At 33.2% G+C, this 16,069-nt stretch overlaps 1 protein-coding gene across 1 annotated transcript in view; it reads left to right on the plus strand.

Annotated features, from left to right (window-relative positions):
• LOC114325410 (lachesin-like) overlaps positions 1-16,069 on the plus strand; it is a 1,092,141-nt gene that overhangs the window by 106,996 nt on the left and 969,076 nt on the right. The window contains exon 2 of the mRNA XM_028273477.2: positions 12,162-12,193. The gene's annotated coding sequence lies outside the window, so the exon portion shown is untranslated. The remainder of the gene's footprint in view (positions 1-12,161; positions 12,194-16,069) is intronic.

Genomic DNA, 16,069 nt, shown 5'->3' on the forward strand with positions numbered 1-16,069 from the left:
ACACTAACAAATATTTAAATACATACAAACTTTTAACAATATTTTTAAAAGTTATTATTATTCTTAACTTTGCATATACATAGACAAAGAAATAATGAAGTAATTCGTGAAATATTTAAGCCAACAACCATCTTTAGACATTCCCAATTTTCTAGTAAACATTTTGTAAAGGAAAGATTATAATTACCTGTTATTATGATAAACCTTGTGATTGGTTGTAGCGTTGGCGTATTCAATCAACGGTTATAGTTGATAAGAGGGATGGCTTTTAATACTTTAATACTTGGTTTAAATACTTTTATTATATTCTGAAACACGAAATATGAAATGCCTTAAAAATGTTTATCCTGATACTGATTCGTTAAACTGATAAACATAATTTCATTTATAATTGTAATAACATTTAATTTCCACGTTAACAAAAATAAACAGAATAATTCAATTTGGACGTTACGAATTGTCCGTTACGAATTTGTATAGTTACGAACTGTCGCCGTTACGAAGTGTCGCCGTTACGAACTGTCGCGTTACGAGATGTCATGGAACCGTTTTATGCATTTGCGAGGATGGCCAAAGGGTGCCAACCATTCTTCTTCTTCGGGTGCCTCATCCTAAAGCCGGGCTCAAACGAATCGTGTATTTGGCGAATAATCGTTACTTGCGTATACTTTCCATGCCGTCTGAGTAGGATACTAGTACATTATTATGTTTGTCACTCGTTGGTTTTCCATTTGTGGTCAGTAAAAACGGGCCGAGTCAAAGGGATCACGATTATTTGTACACTTGCCAAATATATACTTGTCTATACTTGCAGAGCCGCTCAAAGGAAATGCACAAATTATAGGCATTTACTGCGACTATTCATTTAGTTTTGTTATACTGATTCACGCTCGTGTACTTGTAAATTGAAGATGTCGTGTAAGCGGCCTACTTGCCATCGCAGTTTCAAAGATTGTATACTTGCCAACTAGGCAAATAATTGTGTATTTGTCAAGTACACGAGTCGTTTGATCCCGCCTTAAGGATACTGGCAATCACCATGGTCCATTTTTCTCTGTTTACAGCGGCTCTGAAGAGTTATTTTGTTATTTTTCCACTCTACTGCTTTAAATTTGTCAAACAGGACGTACGCTATCTGCCCGGTGCACTTTTCCCTTTTACTTTTCCTTGCATAACCAATCTCATCCGCTCATATTATTCTTTTCTTAGTATATGAGCAAGTAAGCTCATATTTCTTTCCTTCATAGTGTTGAGTATTTCCTTTTTTATCTTTCTTAATGTTTCCTTGTTTGTTACGTGTTTTGTCGATGGTATTTTCCACATTCTTCGAGAACACCAAATATTAAAGCTGGCAAATATTTTTATAGTTGCGTCCGTAATTGTCCAAGCTTCACTCCATATGTATAAGAGGACAGACAATACGTAGTATCTTAATACACTAGTTCTATTTCTGTTACACAATACTACTTTTTCTACGACTGTTTAATAACATGCTCAAAATTCACTATTTTTGAATAAATAATAACACCCATTAGTTTGCCCGTGAGTAATACTTCATTAATCAAGGGCTGAAGTTAGGTTCAAGTGGTGAATGCCATTTTCAATAAATGAAATTACTTAAACTTGTTTATTTTATACAACAGTTATTGTCATTTATATCAAAAATTTACTTCGAAAAATGTTTAAAGGAATTTTAACTATAACAATTTGCCAGTATATTTTTTACGTTTGTATTTTTAGTGACACTCGATATTAGCGCATTCTGTTTGTGTTAATTGGAAGTTACAACTACTAATATTGTGTTTATTTTATACATTTATATTGTGTTAAATGTGTTATAACATATTATATGTAGTTAAATTATTATATTATACAGGGTGTTCCGAAAAGATTGGTCATAAATTATACCACAGATTCTGGGGTCAAAAATAGGTTGATTGAACCTCACTTACCTATATACAATAGTGCACACAAAAAAAGTTACAGCCCTTTGAAGTTACAAAATGAAAATCAATTTTTTTTCATATATCGAAAACTCTTAGAGATTTTTCATTGAAAATGGACTTGTGGCATTCTTATGGCAGCAGAATCCTAAATAAAAATTAAAGTAAAATTTTTTGTACCTCATAAAAATTTTATGGAGGTTTTGTTCCCTTAAACCCCCCCAAACTTTTATGTACGTTCCAATTTAATTATTATTGTGGCACCATTAGTTAAACACACTGTTTTAAACCAGTTTTGCCTCTTAGGACTTTTTTGATAAGCCAGTGTTTATCGAGATATTTGGAATATGTATCGAATCCACCACATATTTGTATATGGTTAAGTACGATTATAGAGACCTGGTAATAATATGACAATTTATTTATAATTCACATTTTTAAGTATATTTTGAAAAAGAAGCCACATCTCAAAAAAGGCTAAGAGGCAAAAAAGTTTGAAAAACACTGTGTTTAACTAATGGTACCACAATAATAGTTTAATTGGAACGTACACAAACATTTGGGGGGTTTAAAGGAACAAAACTCCCATAAAAATTGTATGTAAATATATTAAAAAAGAAGCCGCATCTCGATAAAAACTCGCTTATTGAAAAAATATTAAGAGGCAAAACCGTTTTAAAAACGTTGTGGTTAACTAATGGTACCACAATAATGAATTAATTGGAACGTACACATAATTTGGGGGGGGGGGGGAGGTTTTAAGGGATCGAAACCCCCATAAAATTTTTATGGGGTGGACAAATCTCACTATAATTTTGTTTTAAGATGATCCTGCCATAAGAATGATACATGTCCATTTTCAATAAAAAATCTTTAATAGTTTTCGATACATTGAAAAAAATCGGTTTTCATTTTGTAACTTCAAAGGGCTATAACTTTTTTTATGAGCACATTTGTACTAAGCTAAGTTAGGTTCAATCGAACTATTTTTGACTCCAGAATGTGTGGTATAATTTATGACCAATCTTTTCGGGACACCCTACAGGGTGTAACAAAAATACAGGTCAAAAATTACACCACATATTTTGGGATCAAAAATAATTCTATTGAACCTAACTTACCTCAGTACAAATGTGCACATAAAATAAGTTACAGCTCTTTGAAGTTACAAAATGTAAATCGATTTTTTCCAATTTATCGAAAACTATTCGAGATTTTTTATTGATAATGGACATGTGTTCTTATGGCAGGAAAATCTTTAAAAAAAATTATAGTGAAATTTGTGCACCCCATAAAAATTTTGTGGGAGTTTTGTTCCCTCAAACCCCCCCAAACGGTTACGTATGCCTTATAGAGACCTGGTAATAACATGAAAATTTACATGTTTAGGTATGTTTTGAACCAATTTAAAAAAGAAGCCACATCTCGACAAAAGATGCCTTATCGAAAAAATAGTAAGAGGGAAAAAAGTTTTAAAAACACTGTGTTTAACTAATAGTACCACAATAATAGTTTAATTGGAACGTATACAAATATTTGGGGGGTTTAAAGGAACAAAACTCCTATAAAATTTTTATGTAAACATACTAAAAAGAAGCCGCATCTCGATAAAAGCTAGATTATCGAAAACATAATAAGAGGCAAAAAAGTTTTAAAAACATTATGTCTAACTAATGGTGCCACAATAATAATTTAATTGGAACGTACGCAAAGTTTGGGGGGGTTTGAGGGAACAAAAGTCCCATAAAATTTTTATGGGGTCACAAATTTCACTATAATTATTTTTTTAAGATTTTCCTGCCATAAGAATGCCACTTGTCTATTTTCAATAAAATATCTATAATAGTTCTCGATATATGAAAAAAAAATCGATTTTCATTTTGTAACTTCAAAGGGCTGTAACTTTTTTATGTGCGTATTTGTACTAAGGTAAGTTAGGTTAAATCGATCTATTTTTGGTCCCAGAATATGTGATTTAATGTATGACCTGTATTTTTGTTACACCCTGTATAGTTGAATATAAATGTAGATTATAAATTTATGAAATAGGTACGTCCACAATAATAGCCATTTCCTATTTATTAGAAACGTTGGCAGTAGGTTCAAATTTGGGCTTATAATTTTCCGGAAACGAATAGAACTTGAATTGACTATTTTTTGTTGTATTTCTAAAATACATAATACAGAATTTGGTAATAGTAGGTAACAAATTATTCAGCCACGTGCTATTGTTAAACAGCATTTCATCATCATCATCATTTGGCTCTACAACTCTATGTGAGTCTTGGCCGCGTTTACTATTTCCCTCCATTGTTGTCGGTCCTGAGCAGCTATTTCCCATTGCTGTACTCCCATTTTGCGTAGATCACTGGCTACTGCGTCCTTCCATCTCTTTCTTGGGCGACCAACTGAACTTTTTCCATCGGGCCTTTCCCAGAATGTGGCGTTCAGAAGTCTTTCGTCACTTGATCTTAGTACGTGACCCGCCCATCGTATTCTGTTTGCTTTAAATGTGTCTGTGTCTTATTCTCCATTCTCCTGTTGTCTCTTCTCTGCAAGGCCCATAGATGGTCCGCAATATCTTTCTTTCAAGTACCAGTAATTTTGTTGTTTCCCGCTGATTCAGAGTCCATGTTTCGCTACCATACGTTATTGTGGGAAGAATTATTATCTTATATACTCTTATTTTTGCTGGTTTTGAGAGTATTTTTGATTTAAGTAGGGTCCTTAGTGAGTAATATGTCCTGTTTCCTGCAATGATCCTGGCTGCCACGTCCTTTTCACAGTTATTTTCGGATGTTATGATCGCTCCCAGGTACTTAAATTCTTTGACGACTTCAACAGCATTTAGGTAGGTATATTTGTTAATTATAATTTCAATCTCCAGTAGTTGACATTTATATTTTTACTAATTAAAATAAAAAAAGGTCGTAGAAACAGTATAGTTTTCTACTCGCATGTAATGGCTATTACTCACTCTGATGAATTACGACACTCGCCTACGGCTCGTGTCGCAAACTTCATCATTGTGAGTAATAGCCGTCATTGCATGCTCGTTAAAGGCTCCCCCAAACCGACGCGAAACTTTTGCGACGCGAATTTTCCGTTGCGGAACATTCGCAGGCGAAACGGTAGCAGACAAGGCTTTCCCACATTGGCGCGGAACCTGACGCGACTGTTCGCCATAAAAATATGAACAAATTATAATTTTAGGGCCTGTCTTTTCACCTCCGGATAACTAATTAACGAGAAGTTTATCTGACAGATATTTAATAAAACTGTCAGATAAACTTCCCGATAACTACATAGTTACCTGGAGCACAATGAAAATAACGGCAACCGCATTGCTGATAGTCTAAGAGCTAGTGAACCCTCCGACTAACGGTCGTCCTGTAAGGCTAGAAATGTTTGTAGTGATAATTCATAGCACACCAAGGCTAAAAACCATGACCTGTCAAGCCTCAGCGGTGCACGTATATCTACCAGGTGAATCGAAAAGTGCAAATTTAGGGGGTAAAATAAACTTTCTCCTGTAAGGTTTAAATTTAAGTATGTGTTTGAGTAAGTCATTTAGAAGAAATGTGTACCATGACCGGCGATTCTGAAGAGCATAAGACCTTGCCAGGCGAGAGGAAAGATTGGGGGTTTTTCCTAAAATTATTCTTTTTGCATCGATCAATTTTTTTAAGGTTTTTTGAATCATTCCAAATAGAAAACCTCTTTAGTAATTTTTCTCTTAAGTTAATAGTTTTTGTTATATAAGCGATTGAAAATTTTGAAAATTGCGAAATCGGCTATTTTTATCCCTAAATCTGACATTTATCTAAAAATTTCAATGTGCCCAAGATACGTAGATATTCTTTAAACATTGATTGATGAAATCTCGAAGAGTTTTTTGCAATAAAATATCGAAAACCTCTTTGTTTTTTAATTGTTAATCAAGCAGGCGCGACACTGTAGTATAAATGAGGAGGTTTGAGTTTGCATAAATTCATTATCTCGAGAATGGGAAAATTTCAAGAGAAATCCTCAGACAGGTCGATTTTTATTTTTGAATTAGGACTTTTTGGCATATATATAATACTAGTGACGTCATCCATCTGGGCGTGATGACGCAATCGATGATTTTTTTAAATAAGTGTAGGTTTTGTGTGATAGCTCATTTGAAAGGTTATTTAATTCTCTATTCAATAATATAAACGTTAACATAATTATTTATACAGGGTGTATAAAAATTTTTTTTCTTCTATTTGTCAAATTTAATCAAAGTTAATTTAATAAAAAAAATTTTTTTGTACACCTTGTATAAATAATTATGTTAATGTTTATATTACTGAATAGAGAATTAAATAACCTTTCAAATGAGCTATTACGCAACCCCTACTCTTATTTAAAAAAATCATCGATTACGTCATCCTAATTCAAAAATAAAAATCGACCTATCTGAGGATTTCTCTTGAAATTTGCACATTCTCGAGATAATAAATTTATGCAAACTCAAACGTCCTCACTTTACTACAGTCTCGCGCCCTCTTGATTAGCAATTAAAAAAACAAAGGGCTTTTCGATACTTTATTGCAAAAAACTCTTCGGGATTTAATCAATCAATGTTTAAAGAATATCTACGTATCTTGGCCACATTTAAATTTTTAGATAAATGTCAGATTTAGGGTTAAAAACGGCCGATTTCGTAAGTTTCAAAATTTTTAATCGCTTATATAACAAAAACTATTAAGTTAAGAGAAAAATCACTATAGACGTTTTCTGTTTGGAATGATTCAAAAAACCTAAAAAAAAATTGTTCGATGCAAAAAGAATAATTTTAGGAAAAACCCCTAATCTTTCCCCTCGCCTGGCAAGGTCTTATGCTCTTCAGAATCGCCTGTCATTGTACACATTTCTTCTAAATGACTTACTCAAACACATACTTAAATTTAAACCTTACAGGAGAAAGTTTATTTTACCCCCTAAATTTGCACTTTTCGATTCACCTGGTAGATACACGTGCACCGCTGAGGCCTGCCAGGTCATGGTTTTTAGCCTTGGTGTGCTATGAATTATCACTACAAAAATTTCTAGCCTTACAGGACGACCGTTAGTCGGAGGGTTCACTAGCTCTTAGACTATGACCAGATATACAGGAAGGCAGTAGGCCTAAGAGTTTTAGGCCGCTGATCTTTTTGGCGGGTCAATTACAACAATTGCGGAAATTGCCAAAATGTCACTCCCGCACGCAAACCGTGAAAAGATGGGAACAAGGGCCTGGATGTAGACTTGTAAGGGAACACTAAAGAACCTTGGGAGGTCAGCATCAGAAAAGTACTTGAGAATGACCAGGAAAAACCTACGTAGGTACCTACCTGACAGTTGGTTTTTTAACTGATGTTGTCTTTATTGGTGATATTATCTTTATTTCATAATCATTAATCAAATATTATTTCTGAGAATGTATGACTAGTTCATGAAAATTCATGTATTTTTACTTATTTAAAATATTCATTTTAATTAAATCATTTTCTCCTAATTGGAACCCTATACTATCTTAGATTTTATCCTTTTTTCTTATATTTTTCTAATCTTCACTTAAATTATATATTTTAGGATATTGTTTCACAATTTTAATGAGTTTTTCTGTAGCAGCCATTTTAATTCACGCGAAACTACAACGGCAGCGGAAAAAACCGTGCATGCAGCGTTTCATGAAAACAACGCTGATCTACCGCGACCATTGCGGATACCGCCCCAACTAGTGTGAACACACTCATAAGTCGCCGTGCCTATCGATTCGCCGCGATTCCGCGTAGGTTGCGGCTGCGAAAGTTTCGCGTTGGTTTGGGGGATCCTTAAAATTGTTAAATTATTTATCGTCATTCTGGATCCGCTTCTGGCCATCTCAATGCGCTTTTATTTCAAGGCTGCGATCCCCTTGTTCATTTAGCTCACATCCCAAGTAATTATCATCTATAGCTGGCGCCGTTTCTCACATCCTAATTTCCAGCGTTTTCTAGTCGAAGCAATCATCAGTTTTTAAATTTCTGGCGGTCATTGCTTCTTCGACACCCGCTTGGTCTACATCGTTTTCTTCTAGCGCGCAGATCAAATTTTTATATTTCTTTGGTCATCTATTTTCAGGCAATATCTGTAGGTGTACATACCAGTTTAGTTTTTTGGTTCCAGTTCAATTGTTTCTGTTATGTCTAGATGAATTTCCATTTACCTTCCAATATCTTGTTCCTCACCCTATCAAGTCTAGTGAGCCGGCAATATCGTCGCCAATAGTTCATTTCTATTGCCCCAATTTGTTATTTGTTTATTTGATTTATTTCCTAGAGTTCGACTATGTACAACGCAAAACTTTCTATTATTGTTTTATAAATATCTCTTTTATTTCCTTTTGTTACTTTATTATTCTACAATAGTCCGTGTAGCTGTATAGTGGCTGCTTTTGCTTAGCCAATCTTGGAATGTTTTTCTTCTTTACTGAGTAGTTTTGATGTTTTTTGGACTCCAAAGTATTTGATGGTTTCGGCTAATTTTATAGTATCCATTTCAATTTGTAGGCTTTCAGGTTTTTCTCCTGCAAATAAGTACTCGGTTTTTTGTATATTAATAGTGAGGCCCTACTTGGTGTACTCCTTTTCCAGTTTTCTAAGCATATGATAATATTAGGTTTGTTCTAGCATTAGTTTCAAACGGTTTGAAACCATCAGCGAATAGTGGACCAGCGCGAGTAGAGGGGATAGCACTGGTGACTGTATTATGTTTTCTCACTGACCAACTGGTTGCTGACCGTTTCTGACTAGTTTGACTGTTTGCTAGAACAAACCTAACATATATCACTCTTGTGTTCAGCTAGAATGGTTTGGTCGTCAGCGAAGTGTATTGCATACAATCTCTCGTCTTCGATTGGAATGTTCCAATAGCAGTACTTTCCTCTCTAAATTAAAAGCTCCTCATTCAGATATGTTTTAAAAAGTGTAAGTGCTATGCAGAAGTCTTGCTTTAGAACTTTATTAATAAGAATTTCTCTAGTTAATTTGTTTCCAGTTTTAGATTTTACCGTCATATTTTTGTTGTGTCGCTTTCAGATTTTTTTGCTTATTACGTGTTTTTCCATCGCTACCCAGAGCACTGAAAATGGACACTATCGGATGCCTTTGTCAGATCGATAACAACTATAAGCGTTGAAAGTTTATGTGCTAATCTTTTCTCAATAATTTGCTTTTGAGAAAATAGACTTCCCATAGAGGATCTGCCTTCCCGAAAGTCACTTTGTTCTTCTACTTCTGTCATCTATTTTTCAATTTTCTTTTTTTTTCTTTTTCCATAAAGTAGTCTTGATAGTGAATTTATGACACAGCCTCCTGTAGTTTGAACAATTCTTTTTATTTTCTTTTTTTTCTCCTTTTTATTCATTTATCCCTCTTTCTCCGTTTTGATAAATAAATGTTACAAGCATAAAAGCTTTTTATTTTTAAATTATTTTTTTCAAATCAAAACATTTTGATTTCTCCCCACATGGTTATTAAAACCGAAAGTGCTACGTTGATAGACCAAATGAAAAACAATACAGAACAATAAGCAGCCTAAAAACGTACTGTGCGGTGTAGCATATAAAACTTGCCATATTGCATTTGGGAATCATTAATAATTCTTGCTTAGTCTGTTTCGTTCGGAGCTGGGGAAAAATATTTTATTCTCACGTTGAACGCTATAAAAGTAAAACGGGTAGGTATATCACAAACGCTTAAGTTGAAATGGGACCGAAAAACCATGTGAATGCTGACAAAATATGCGATTTTGAGATTAAAAAATAACATCTAATAATTATGTACCTAAGAAATAATTGACTATTTGTATATATATATAACAAGGAGAGGTTAACGCGAGTTTATAGATATCGGCATGGCTCGCAACAATGAAAATACAAAATATGCATAAGATTCCATCTTATGCATATTTTGTATATATATATATATATATATATATATATATATATATATATATATATAGCGACTGTTTTACAGCATCCCAGGCCATTTATCGCAATTCGAACGCCATTGTTTTCTGTTTTGCCGTGAAGCTATTTCTATATTTCTTCTGTTCATGGCTATATTGATCTCTTTTTCCCAAGACTTCTTTAGTCTTCCTTTTTTCCTTCTTCTTTTTGGGACCCATTTCCAGGTTTTAATCGGTAATCTCTCATCATTCATTCTTCTCATGTGTCCGTACCAGGAAAGTTGTTTTCTCTTTACCGTATCCGTTAATGTTGTCTCTGCCTTCATCATTTCTTTTATTATATCAGTTCTTACATGATCGTGTAATGTTAATCTACAGCATCTCCGCCGACTGCTTTTATTCGATTCTGTATTTTCTTACTTATTGTCCAGATTTCTGAGCCATATGTAACTGTACTTTCAATCAGTGTTGTATATAGTTGTTTTTTGTATTTTCTTATATATCTTTACTCCATAGTAATGAGTTTATCTGACTTGTGATGGCTCTACCTAATTTTTGTTTTATGTCTGTTTCGTCGCTTCTATTTTCCGTCAATGTAGCTGCCAGGTTTTTATATTCTTTAGTGTTTTTTATTATTTTTCCTTCTAAGTCTAGGTCTTCGCCTGTGCAGCCTATTGTCATGTATTCTGTTTTGTCTGTATTTATTTCCAGACCCCAATCTTCATACTCCTCCACCAGTTTTCGAACCAAATAAGCAGCGTCCTCTGCATCCTCCGCTAGAACCATCTGATCGTCAGCAAATAACAAAGAAATCAGATTACCCTCTTCTATTCGTACTCCCATTTTTTTTACATTTTCTGGACAATTTCTTCAGAGCCGTGTTTATATGAATTTTGAAGAGGGTGGTGGAAGGCAACATTCCTGTCTTAGACTCTTGTTAACCTGAAAGTATTCCATCTCTAGATTTTATACAACTGCTGTTTCCTTTGTAAAAACTTTTCACTGCATTAATCTACTGTGGGTGTACAGGGTTATTCACTATATTTTGACCCTCTGTAAACTGATGTATTTACAGAATTAGAAAAAACTGTAAAATAAAAAAGTTATTCGATTTTTAAATTATGATTTTTTGACATATATATCATACTAGTGACGTCATCCATCTGGGCGTGATGACGTAATCAACTATTTTTTTAAATGAGAATAGGGGTTGTGTGCTAGCTCATTTGAAAGGTTATTTAATTCTCTATTCAGTAATATAACATTAAGATAATTATTTAGACAGAGCGTCCAATTGTTTTTTGTAAATTAAATTAATTGACACAAAAAGAAGAATTTATGTAATTTATTTATTTCAACATACATTCTACTGCTGTCAGAAAATAGAAATAAATGTTTTTTGTACAAATAAACATTAGCTTTCACTTAAATTCAATGTTCAAGCTGCCACCCACCTGCCTCTTGGCAGTTTGAACATTGAATTTAAGCAAAAAGCAATGTTTATTTGTGCAATAAACTTTGATTTCTGTTTTCCAACAGCAGTAGAAGACATTTTGAATAAAATAAATTAAATACATTCTTCTTTTTGTGTCAATTAATTTAATTCAAAAATTTGTTTCTTGACACCCTGTATAAATAATTATCTGTATATAATGTTTATATTACTGAAACGAGAATTCAATAAATTTTCGAATGAGGTATCACACGACCCCTATTCTCATTTAAAAAAAATAGACGATTACGTCATCACGCCCAGATGGATGACGTCACTAGTATGATATATATGTCAAAAAACCATAATTTAAAAATCGAATAATTTTTGTATTTTACATTTTTTCTAATTCTGTAAATAAAGCAGTTTACAGAGGGTCAAAATATAATGAATAACCCTGTACATTTTTCTCTGTTAGGGATTCCCAAAATCTATTTACCGGCACACTGTCATAGGCTTTCCTCAAATTTATAAGTACTAGATGTAGTTGAGTCCCATATGCTAGTGATTTTTCAATTAATTGTTTTATACAAAACAGGTTATCAATACTCACCATTGACTATTTGATATATTTATAGATATTATTGAATGACATTGAATAACAAAGTAAATAATAATGTAAAAGAGCGACAAAAAAGTTGATCATTTACCATCCAATCTTACTAATTTATGTTTTATTCTTTATTATAAATTACTCTTAGGTACATCTTCTTTGTTCTTAAAACTGTACGGTTTTGTATGATACTGAATTTTATTATTGTTTCCAGATAATTTAGTGGTAGCGGTTTTGACATGAGTGGTGAGTACTTCAAGACACATAGATTTTTAACACTTCTATTTATTATTGAAATTTAGTACACTATATCATAAACAATAGACAGTATAACAATAGGTTTTCAAAACAGCTAACTTTTTTTTGAAGTAATACGATGGTCCTTACTAAAAATGCAAACAACCATGCATATAAGGTTGCTAAAAACTCATATAACCTTATATACCTCGTCCAATTTACTTACCGTTGCACGTCGTCCGCGCCATAGCCTGTGACACGATATCAACACGAAATATCTAGGCGGTAGGTGTGTTCCCCTTTAGAATCATTTTGATTCTAAAAAAGAACACACCTACCGCCTAGATATTTCGTGTTGGTATCGTGTCACAGGCTATGGCGCGGATGACGTGCAACGGTAAGTAAATTGGACGAGGTATATTAGCCTGCGAGTAGTCGCGCCGTTAGATAGAATCTCACATTTTATCCTTTTTCGCGATAACTTGATGAAAAATTTTGCAATTTTTAAAAAATTTCGTAATTGCCTTGAGGAAGGGTGTAGTAATGCTTAGAATTTTTTTTCTTCTTCTTTTTTTTTGTGGAATTTATGACTTTGGGGAGAGCCAATTAGCTTTAATAATTGTTAGAAATAATATTTCTAACATAACAAGTAAATAAAAATACTATAAAATAAAAATTTGTTATAAATTAATATTTAAATTCGTATTGTGAGATAGAATCTAACACGCGACTATTCACGTTACAGAAGTGAGCGCGACTACTCCCGGGTGAAACATTACAGAATTCAAACAACTTAGTAGATTGATACGTAAGCATATGGTTAGAAAGAAGTCATTAAGAGGTATAATTAGGAAAACTTTGTAGAGCAAATCATAGCAAACACTAAAGCCAAAAATAATCTAAACCGGAACAAGGAAAGAAAACCTAATAAACAGGGAACAGCAACATTGAAACCTGGGAGATCCAAAATCAAAATGAATACTTTAATCATAAGATTACTCAGTAACCTTCACTGTTTAACAAATAACACAGTTGCTCCCCTCTTTAAAAAATTGAATCTATAAAGAACGATAACAAACTGTAAATGTAGAAGTAATGCCCAACAGAAGCAAAGAAGACATAAAAGACATGAAAGAAATAAATAGAAGCCGAACTCCTGAAATTAATATGGTCCTGACCGAAATACTGAACAAATGGGAAAAGAAACCATAGATACTAAAAGATACTTTTAACTAAATGCTTCTTCTTCTTAAGGTGCCGTGCATTTCTGCGTAGGTGTCCACCATACATTGGCTTGTCAGATGAGATGGTAGATAGTCACGATTACATTATTCTATTTTTAGCAGCATTGTGAAGAATTTTTTCATAGCGGTGGACATAAGAATTATCAAGTTGAAAGACTGATAGGTTTTGTACACACTTGAAATGAATGAAAGAAGTGAAAGAAGTATATTAAAGTGTGTAAATGTATTTTAATTTCCTTAGCTAAGCGCTTTCGACATAAAAGTCATCTTCAGAGCTAATGCTACAATAAAAAGTTAAAACAATAAGTAAAAAGATGTTCAGAGTACAAAGTTTTTTAACTTACGTCAATATATAAAAAGTACCGGCTACTTAGGAATGTATTTTCTTGCATCGCATTAAGAAATTTTTAATTCTGGTCCACTGTACAACTCCGGCTGATGAAAGCTAGTTTTAATTTTTAATTTTTCAATGGTAAAACAATAAGAACAACCACTGGGCCGATACATACATATAAAATTTTTGGCATGGTACAGTTTTTACCCAACCATTTTGAAGTGATATGAGCTGGCGACTGACTGACAGTGGTTGATTGTACGTTGGATTTTAAATGTTTCATCTGTCCGGTGTTGACATTTGACAGCTGACATTAGAAATGAATGAAATTTTTAAATAATTAGTTTTAAAAGGATAATTGAAAAAATTGATGAACAAAAATTGTACCTTAGATGTCTGTACAATACAATAATAATAATTTAATTGTTTAAAATTATCTACCAAACTGAGGGCCTGGTGGCTCAAGACATAATATGTACAATGTGTCATGACAAAGGGAAGAAGATATTTTGTTTATAATAAAAAAAAAAGAAGATATGAATAAAATTCAATTTGTTAATTCTGAATGATATTGTTTATTCAAAATTTTCTTTCATCCCTAATATGAAGTATTTAGATCTTAATTGTTTCTTGTTAACAACTTTTGTAGTTGAGCATAAAAGTTTTCGAGATGAAATTGCCCTGTTGTATGAATATTATAATAGTATAATATTTTGCATATTATGTAGAATTATTCAGGTTTTGGTAAAATTAATGACCAAGATCATTTAAATGATGAAATAAGTATATTTAGTCTATAACATACTACTCCTAAAGTTGGTTTTTATAAGAAGGTAGATTTGGATGGAAATTAAGTTTTTTTACAAAATATACTTTTAATAAACACATTTTGTTGTTAAGTGAAATGTGGTAATAACTGTCAATGCTTCAATGTACATACAGACTTCTTTCATAAGAATTATCGCCAATCTGTATTGGAACCAGACAGAAACAGTACTTCTTCAAAATTTTAACCAAACAGAAGATTTCTCAATTAAAAAGGGTTGTCTGCTGAATGAGGGTTGAGACCCTGACAATAAAATAAAGAGCAAAGTAGAACAAGCCAGAAATGCATTTTTAGGGCTTCATAAATTTCGGACTGATCGCAAGTTGGATTTCAACCTCCGATACAAGATGCTGAAGTGTTACGTTTGGCCTGTGCTCTTATATGGAACGGAAGCATGGACGTTAAAAGCCAGTTTCATTAACAAGCTTAAAGTCTTTGAAATGTGGTGCTTGCGTCGATAGAGGTTATTTACAGCGTTATTTGCCTTCCGGTTCCAAGTTTCCAGCTTCGTCGGTCGTTCTATTCGCCAGGGTGAAGATTCCTTTCCGACATTGCCTTCTGAATACCGCCTAGCCAGGATTGTTTCGGCCTTTCTCTCTTCCTTACTTTCCTTGGCGTCCATTTTAGAATTTGTTTTGGCAGTCTGTAGTCGTCCATTCTTTCTACATGACCATATCAGATCAGTTGTCTCCTTTGAATTTCGTCTATGATGGTTGACTTGACTCCCATTATATTTCTGAAGGAACTTTTTAATTATGTTAAAAGTAAGAATACTCCATACTTGGGGCACACATTACGAGGAGAACTATCCACTTTTCAGCAACTGATACTCGAAGGAAAGATAGAGGGTAAGGGGGGTCTGGGACGTAAAATGATGTCATGGCTGCATAATATCGCCAATGGACTAAATGATTATTTGAAAAAAAAATTCGTACCTCAATAGTGAGTTAACGATAATAGGATTTTAATAGATAAAAGTAAAAAAAAATTGCATGTGGCGGAAATGAAATTGCTTAGATAGATGAGTGGAGTGACGAAACAGAATAATATTAAGGACGAGCAGGTATATTATAGTCCAGAGAAATAAGGATTTTCTCGGGATACTCAAAGATCCAGGTAGCTGACTACTTTTTTACTTACTGTAGACCTATAGGAAGAAAACCTACCTGTTTCCTGCCTAGAGTTCACGTCCGTTTTTTAATTATTATCAATTTAGTGCAAAAATCGCGCTTTTTCCGATTTTTTGCACCCCATTCAAAAGCTAAATATTTGTCATAAAATTACAAAATTGAATTTTTTAAAACATTGAAAAACCTTCAAAATGCCGATTTTTGAAAGTTAAAAAGTTAATTTGTTGCTATGCAAACTGCAAAATAAGTGAAAATCGTTATTTGTTAATAACTTTTACTAAAACTACCTTAGAACTTTAGTGTTTTACCCAAAGTTGGGCATTGGGGTACTTAACAAACACTTAAAATTTG

Source organism: Diabrotica virgifera, chromosome 10 (assembly GCF_917563875.1).
Source record: "Diabrotica virgifera virgifera chromosome 10, PGI_DIABVI_V3a".
NCBI classification, from domain to species: Eukaryota; Metazoa; Arthropoda; class Insecta; order Coleoptera; family Chrysomelidae; genus Diabrotica; species Diabrotica virgifera.